This window comes from Protopterus annectens, chromosome 8.part0, assembly GCF_019279795.1.
Source record: "Protopterus annectens isolate FY-2018-M chromosome 8.part0, PAN1.0, whole genome shotgun sequence".
Taxonomy (NCBI): Eukaryota; Metazoa; Chordata; order Ceratodontiformes; family Protopteridae; genus Protopterus; species Protopterus annectens.
The window spans coordinates 829,816,105-829,823,295 of NC_056741.1; positions in this window are offsets into that span (position 1 = coordinate 829,816,105).

The following is a 7,191-nucleotide window of genomic DNA, read 5'->3' on the forward strand; positions in this document are numbered from 1 at the left end:
AAGCTCAACTGGGGATATCATTTGATCTCACAGGCATCAGCATCCAGAGTATTCCACCAGTTCCTGGATGCCATGCCAGCACATGCCAGTGAGCACATATATTTCCTGAACACCAGTGAGGTGTTGACCAGCAATATGCGTCTCTTCCACCAAATAGCAGATTACCCTGAGATAGTGGGTGCTATAGACTGCATGTACATATGCATCAAAGCACCACCCGGTGATCAGGGTAGGGCCTACATCAACTGCAGGGGCATCCCCTCCATCAACTGCCAGGTCGTATGTGATGCCCAGGGCATTATAATGAATGTGAATGCTGGGTGCCCTGGAAGCTATGCCGATTCCCACATGTGGCATCTGATGCAGCTGTACCAGAGATTTGCCAGTGGGGATATCCCCTACGGTCACCTAGTGGGGGATGCTGGTTACACACTGAAGCCATGGCTGATGACACCCACCATCAGAAATGCACACACACCTGAACAAGAATGACATAATGAGGCACATGCACAGACCAGACTTATAATACAGCATGTGTTTGGGATACTCAGGTCATGGTTCCGGTGTCTGGACACATCCGGTGGAGACTTGCAATACTCACCAACTACATGTACCCAAATTGTTATAGGTTCATAGGTTCATAGGTTCATACTAGGCTATCTGCCCTAGGGCATTTATAAGCCTAGCCAGAGTGTGTTTGGCTTTCGCCACCCATTTTAAATTAATTTTGCTATGCCCTTTTTTGAGGTTAGTATACTCTGCCTCTGTCTAACAGTGACACAGAAGTGATACCCGGGGTAAACCTACGATCCCCCATCCACTCATCAAGATTCCTCTTGAAGAGAGTCAATGAGGGACTCTGCCTAACCTGGACTGGGATTTTATTCCAGAGTGAAGGGAGCCTCTGGGTTATGAATCTGTCCCTCCAGCATGTCCTATTTATTTCAGTGCTGAGGTTCAAGTCTCTCAAGCGTTTAGCTCGATGGGATTTGGATTTTCTGAGGTGCAGCATGTCCATTAATTCCGGGTTGGACATGGCTTTATACATCAGGCACAGATCGCCTCTGAGCAGGCAGTATGCCACTGAGTAGACCTGGAGTTTCTTTATCCGGGCAGCATATGGCATCTGTTTGAGCCCTTTGATCATCTTAGTGAGGTACTTTTGGGGTCTTTCCAGTTGCTGCAGGTGTCTGGTAAGGTACATCCCAAAAGGGGCATTGTACTCAATTATGGGCCTAATGAGGGATGAGTAAAGAGGCACAATGACCTCCCCTGATCTAGATGTGAATCCCTTCATGATTAGGTGGGCTATATAAAATGTTTTTCTAACCAATTTGGCCACGTGGTTGTCAAATGAGAGATTGCTATCAACTTGGGTCCCCAGGTCCCTAATTACTTCTTCTGTACTTAATGGGTTACCACCTATGTGGTAATTTGTGGGCACTTTGTTTTTGCCAAAGGGGATGACTATACACTTTTTGGTGTTTAGCTTGAGGCCATGGCTCTAGCACCAGTTGTCTGTTTCTATGAGGCCCTTTTGGAGGATGCTTGTGTCGGCTGGAGAGTCGATTATAGCGCCCAGTTTGTAGTCATCTGCGAACTTGGTCAGCCACAGTCCTTCCATGTTGGCCTGTACCTCCGAGAAATATATACCGAACAGGAGAGGTCCCAGGACTGAGCCTTGTGGGACGCCACTTGTAACTGGTTTGGAGTCTGACATGGCTCCAGCAATTCTAACCATGTGGGTTCTGTCCTTGAGCCAGTTTGCAACCCATCTAGTGACATAGGGGTTTATATTTAAGCTGGTGAGCTTATCTATAATGCTCGAGTGGGGTATTGTATCGAAGGCTTTTGCAAGGTCCAGGTAGGCTGTGTGGACCACCTTCCCTCGTCAATGGCCTTGGTGACTGTTTCAAAGAAATCGACCAGGTTTAAGAGGCAGGATCTGCCCTTAACAAAGCCGAACTGGGTAGGATCCAGTGTGTAGGTCCCCAATATCTTTTTTTATGAGGTCCATGATGATCCTTTCCATAACTTTGCAGACCAAGCTAGTCAGGCTTATGGGGCGATAGTTTCCAGGATCCGTTGAGGCACCACCTTTGTGGAGAGGGACCACTGTTGCAGTACGCCACTCTTTGGGTACATATCCTGTGGTAACAGTAGTTTTATGTTTGGGTTTAGCTCTCCTTGGAGTTCATGTAGGGCGCAGCCCGGGACACCGTCTGGTCCCATTGATGCTGTGTTTTCTGCTTTGGAAAGGGCGGCTCTTACCTGAGTATCTGAGATGTCAGGGGGGCAGCACTCTGCTGGGATAGATATTTTCCCTTTTGGTGGGGAGGGGGGGGGAGAAGTTTGCGCTGAACCTGTCAGCATATTTGCTATGTTACACAATATGATCCTGCGGGAACAGCTGCAGCAGGAACAGCTTGGGGCAGGACCAAACAGCCCCCCACCAATACTAAGGCCTGCACAGGCACAGAGTGACTCAGAGGAAGAAAAACCTGAGCCTGCTTCAGTAGGCAGATGGAGGAGTGCCCAGTATGCCGAGGCTGCGACAAAGAGACAACGCATAGCACATACACTGACACACTGGGGACCCAGGAAATGACACCTCTCTTTGACTTGCACCTACAATAAAAGGGATGCCAAACATGACACTACCTGTGCTCAACCATGTATAGGGAGTGTACTATGTGCATCTGACACAGGCAGCCCTCCAGCACCATCTACAAGTTTGGCACACCCTCAAAGTAAGTCAATCAATTTACCAATTGCCGAATGAAGTAGAATGTGTCGTTACCTGTATCCATGGTATGGATTTGAGCATGCATGGGAATTGGGTGGCTGAATGTTATGGCAGCAGACAGTAGACACCCATAGTGGCACCATGACATCTGTAACACATACTGGAGTCACCATAGTAGCCAGTACTACACAGGGTGACAAAACCCACTGCTGGAAATGTGCTGAGTGACATGTGTGTCCATATGACCCACACATGCCAGTCAGGGTGGTTCACATACCCAATAACAGTCTCAGCCAGCAGGACAGGTGTAGACAATCCCAAACAGAGCCTGTGCCATGGCCCCTTAATGATGGCTATGGTTCACCTCCCCCCCAGGCCTACAGCAGGGCAGGCAGTGGGATGTTAGATCTGAAGGGGAGGAAATCAGACAATAATATGTAGGGCAACCAAAGCCACAATCTATAGTACACTGGTATGCCTCTAGTCAGCATGATAGTTAACAATACAGAATGAAATGGAGTACCTGACATACCAGTACAGTCATAGCAAATGTGTACACCTGTCACGTGTGTCCCCCACATCCTACATAGTGATGTAATAACAGGTGTGCCTCCCAACCCTGTGTAGAAATGCAGAAATAGACTGGTGTGCCCCCCATGTAGTAATGTAATAGCAGTCAGTTGTGCCTCCCCCCATCCTGTGTAGAAATGTAGAAATAGTCAGGTGAGCCCCCCACCCTATGTAGTAATGTAACAACAGTCAGGTGTGCCCCACAACCCTGTGTAGAAATGTAGAAGTAGACCGGTGTGCCCCCCATGTAGTAATGTAATAACAGTCAGGTGAGCCCCCCCATCCTGTGTAGAAATGTAGAAATAGTTGGCTGAGCCCCCCCCCCCCTGCTTGTGCAGAATTGTAGGAACAGTCAATGCCAAATGCCTGATGGATACCCTGCAGAAACAGCATGCCACCTGTCGGTGTACAACACCAAGTTCAGCACTGCAGTCCAAACTACCCGGACTTGATCCACACATTAAATACAGAAGGCCATACTGGGCATGGTCACACACTTAGAGAAATGAAGGCAAGGCAATGTCAGTCAACAACATACTGAAAGGTCATACTGGGCATGCTCTCACACTTAAACACATGAAGGCCATGTCTGCAAACACCAGTGGACCAGACATATCTGGCAGTTGCAGTTGTTAGTGCAGACACATGTCAGTATGCACAACTCATGCCTTGCACACATAGTGGATTGGAATACAAACATATGTAAGGACAACACACTATAATAAGCCAAAGGTAGATGTACATAGATGTGTGGAAGAGGGTGACTGTGACAAGGAGCCATCCAGGCCTGTCCCACCCAGCACACAGCCAAAGGGCCCCAAACACATGAAGTTCAGATGTCACTCACTGCAGATACTAGCCACCAGTATCTGTCAGCATTACAGACTATTGCTGCACGTGCCAGCTGTGAAACATGACTGTACAAGAAAGCAGTCTTCTAGCAGCTGTATACACATACCTGTGAAATATGACCCTGTGTGTGCCCACATGTGGTGTGTCAACCTCTAGATGAATGGGTTATGGCCCATGCACACACACTGCCCTCCCCATAGTCCTACTATGACAAGCCCGCTGAGGTCATCCACTGTGAAATACACCCTTGGGAGAACTGTAGCCCAGTAATCTGTGTGGCGTGTACAATACTTTTGTATTGCTGTAGTGTGATAAAATAGGTAGGAGTTCTATTCTCAGATATGGCAACTGTGTGTGTGTCTGTCTGTTTGTGTAGAGAGCAAAGCTTTTTAGGGTAGTCACACTCCCTACAATTCAAATGCTCATCTTTGGCAAGGCTACTGATGTCATCCACATAGAAATACACCCATGGGAAGGATGTAGCCTAGTAATCTCAGTAGTACGTCCTGTAATTGCATACTGCTGTAGTATGATAAAGTAGTTAGATAGCTGTACTAATCCCAGAGGTGGAAACTGTGTGTGTCTGTCTCTGTAGAGAGCAAGGCTTTTTAGTGTAGTCACACTCCCTACAATTCAAATGATCATCTTTGGCAAGGCTGCTGATGTCATCCACCTAGAAATAAACCCCTGGGAAAGATGTAGCCCAGAAATCTCTGTAGCTTGTCATGTAACTGCATACTGCTGTTGTGTGATAAATTAGTGAGGTAGCTGTTCTAATCCCTAACATGGCATGTGTGTGTGTGTCTGTCTGTGTAGAGAGCAATGTTTTTTAAGGTAGTCACACTCCCTACAATTTAAATGCTCATCTTTGGCAAGGCTGATGATGTCATCCACCTAGAAATACACCCCTGGGATGAGTATAGCCCAGTAATCTCTGTAGTGTGGCCTGTGACTGTACACTGTTGTAGTGTGATAAATTATTTAGATAGCTGTTCTAATCCCAGACATGGCAAGTGTGTGTGTGTGTGTGTGTGTGTGTGTGTGTGTGTGTGTGTGTGTGTCTGTCTGTGTAGCGAGCAATGCTTTTTAGGGCAGTCACACTCCCTACAATTCAAATGATCATCTTTGGCAAGGCTGCCGATGTCATCCACCTAGAAATACACCTCTGAGAAACATGTAGCCTAGTAATTTCCGTAGTGCATCCTGTAACTGCATACTGCTGTAGTATGATATAGACCTCTGGTAGGGTTTTCTACCCACCCATGGCGATTCTGGATGTTTTGTGCCTTCCAATGTCTGTGTAGGGAGCAATGCATTTTAGGCTAGTCACACTGAGTACATTTCAAATGCCCTACTTTGGCAATCCTGCTGATGTCATTCATTGTGAAATACACCTTTGGGGAAAGAGTTCTCCAGCAAGCCCTGTGGTACATCCTACAACAGCTCCATGCTGTAGTGTGAGATAGACCTCTGTTAGGGTTCTATACCTACACATGTTGGTTGTGGATGTTTTGTGTGTGTGTGTCACTGTCTCTGTAGGGAGCAATGCATTTTAGCCTAGCCACACTCACTACAAGTCAGATGTCCTACTTTGCCAATCCTGCTGATGTCATCCTATGTGATATACACCTTTGGGGAAGAGGTACTCTAGTAATTTCTGTGGTGTGTACTATACCTGCATAGTGCTGTAGTGTAATAAACTAGTTAGGTAGGGGTTCTACTCCCAGACGTGACAGGTGTGTGTGTGTGTGTGTGTGTGTGTGTGTGTGTGTGTGTGTGTGTGTGTGTGTGTGTGTGTGTGTGTGTGTGATACGTGGGCCCAACATAGAGCAGGTTTTGCAAATTTCTTATATGGTGGCCCTAGTATATATCGCAATGTCCACCATACAGGGATAAAAGATGTGAAATAGCCGAGAGGCTGGGGAGCAAATCCATACCCATATGTGACATCAAGGCCAGGCAATCACAGTTAGCAACCCCAGTATTACCCAGAGCACACTCTCAACCCATGTCCCATACACACACACACATGCCTAGGCAACAGCCAATATGTGGGTAGTACACTGCATATTGGCTACTGATAGTAACTATGGAGTGATTGCAGTGGGCTGCAGAGGACATGGCACTATGTCCAATAGGCACGTACATGCAGACAGTGCATCTTCCCCATGTTCCCCACTGGACACCAACAACACCTGTGGTGCCATCACATGTGATCAACAAAGGAAATACCATGCCTGAAAACATGCCCTGTATGGACAGATGCCGCTGACACCAGTGAATGCTGTTAGCATGCTATCAATGTAAGTGCAGGGTAAACCTGCCATCCATTACCAGTTCCTGCCACAGGTGGCCAAGACTGGCACATCTGCTGATAATCTGTGTACACAACATGGGCCAGACACCCCAGGTATGATTCCACATGTCACAGTACATGCATGTGGGAGGTGTGCACATCCCAGACACCATCCATATCATGGACTAATTAACACATACATGGCAAGTGATGCACAGTATTGGCCACACACAATAGTCACCCAGGTGACTGTATGGGGGATACAATACCTACCTGTGGGGGTAAATGCAGAAACCACAGCCCTGAGCCACAATGCTGACCATTATCATGTGACCTGATGCCAAGGTATACCCATCACCTAGCCTTGTATAGCCATCTGGCACAGTTGGCATCACACACCCATGCAGAAATGCACCCATGCTTGTCATTACTGGCACCCTGTGTGTTTGTGTGTGTGTTCTATGATACATATGATCACATCTACACTCACTACAACCCCCATTGGCATACTGAAGCATGCTGTCTGATGTCAGACACCTCTCCATACCCTTTGCCCATATCACTTCTGTATGACCCCTGTGGTGCATATGATACTTGCACAGTATTGTGTTGTGGCAATCTCACTAGTGATGGGTTGTATTCCTGGCCCTGCCAAGTGTGTCAATGTGTGTGTCCCTGTGTGAATGTGGCTGTGTTGTCACTGGCAACTGTACACACAGACAAGCAC